This window comes from Etheostoma spectabile, chromosome 1 (genome assembly GCF_008692095.1).
Source record: "Etheostoma spectabile isolate EspeVRDwgs_2016 chromosome 1, UIUC_Espe_1.0, whole genome shotgun sequence".
NCBI classification, from domain to species: domain Eukaryota; kingdom Metazoa; phylum Chordata; class Actinopteri; order Perciformes; family Percidae; genus Etheostoma; species Etheostoma spectabile.
This window is the reverse complement of record NC_045733.1, coordinates 30459204-30461072: the sequence shown is the minus strand read 5'-3', so window position 1 is coordinate 30461072 and position 1869 is coordinate 30459204. Positions and strand designations below refer to the sequence as shown.

The 1869-nt window shown below is 40.0% G+C and overlaps 1 protein-coding gene across 1 annotated transcript in view; it reads left to right on the top strand.

Annotated features, from left to right (window-relative positions):
* The window catches only part of LOC116687239 (uncharacterized), a gene marked incomplete at its 3' end in the record, with an annotated part of 16369 nt that overhangs the window by 10572 nt on the left and 3928 nt on the right, over positions 1-1869 (top strand).

Here is a 1869-nt window from a genome sequence, read left to right as displayed (position 1 = left end):
CAATTTCCCCACTGTGGGACAAATAAAGGTTTTCTTATCTTATTCCTATGGGGGTTGCTCAATGGCGCATGGAGTCTTCATGGAGCCTAAAATTTACCAGGATGATCGGCACTACTTCCTCTCTGTGCAGCCCATAATACACATGGGCGTCGGCCAAGCAGGCTTCTTCCACTTTAGCGCCCCGCTAACTTGAATGGGGATTTAATGACTTTCCAAATGTTATCAGACCAAATGGATCAAATTCTAATAGTAAAACAAGTCATTTCACAGGGGTTTAGATGCTAAAAAAGAAATCTATCCACTGATTGATGACATCTCTTTTGCTATGTAAGTCTATGGGTGAAGGTCTTTTTGGGCCCAATGGCATGACATCAAGTTCTGTGACGTTTTTCAAGGTGCATACGTAAACTTCATGAAGTGAAAAATGACGTTGTATAAAGCTGCTTCAGTCCACTTTAAATCCATTCACACTCTCCACCTGGAGGAGCTAGAGGGTCGTTAAACTTTTAACTTTTAAAGTAAAAGTTGAGGAGACTCAATAACAACAACATTGACCCCAGAAAACCTCATTCTCCATCCAATGTTATAATTTTAGTCCCAGTTACAGTTCAATGAAAAGACCTGTTTGTGAACACAAAGGTCTTAGTAGATAAATGGGCATCAAAGCAGAATTCTCCACTCCATCATGATTTAACATCACAAACATCTGTTAGCTTCATTTGAGAGCTTGGTGAAGACAAACCCTCTCTGATCAGCTCAACAGGAGGATAAAGGCTGGAGGAAAACTAAATCATTAAAGCACATTTGATAAATATGAAGGATATGCTCCCCGGCCCTGCTAATCCATTAGCAGCATTTATGTGCTGTGATGGATGGGACATTAATGAGGACCTTTACCCAGCAGCAACAGACTGTGGCTCCACTGTGGATATCTTATTAAACTGTTGCTCCTTTGCAGTGCTTGTTTAAACAGATTGAGCGTATAAATCATGCATGCAGTTCCACAATTATGAATACTTAATGCAAGTTAATAAGATAAGAAACAATTGGGCCTTGCAGTCCTACATTGTTATGGTAGCAAATATTAGTCAGATTCCGAGGGAGAAAGGAAAGATGTAATAAAGACAAGAAGCATACTAATGAGAAAAAAAGCTTTAAAATGAATAACACATAATGAAAGATTACAAAAGCAATCAAATAAAACAAGTATAAGTTTTCACTGAAGAAAAAATACAACCAGATGTTACTTTTTGAAGTAAATACTGTACATCCATGTAAATATACGTAGGTACACATATGTATAGATGTCAGGGATGTCAGATGTCATGTGTACTGCACTTTTGTGCAATATTAAGGTATTGTATAGGGTGATATGAATATCTCCAGGTCAGTACCGTAGTAGTCTCGCTTCATCAGACCTTCCTCGACAGAGCTGCAGAGGAGGGTTTGGCTAGTCCACACAGCATTCTGGGATGGGAGACAAACATGCTCTGGTTTATTGGCATTTCGTTAAACCAATTACAATTGTCTTCAGCTGCGCTAAGCTCCAGATAGACTTAGACTTAGACTTAGCTTTATTAATCCCTTTGGGATGACTCCCGCAAGGAAATTAAAGTTACCAGCATCCGATACAGCATATGAAGGAGAAAAAATAAGAATACAATAAACACAAAGTAATACAATGATGCACAGGACAACACACAGTACATGTGGTTACATGAAGGGATTATTTGAGGTGACTGGGGTGGCGGGTGAAGAAACACAAAAAGAAGGTCCCAGAGGCAGTCAGTTTGGAGGGGGGGTAGGGACGGGGTGTGTATGTGAGTATGTGTGTGTGTGTGTGTGTGATAAGGTGTGAGGCGGCAGACT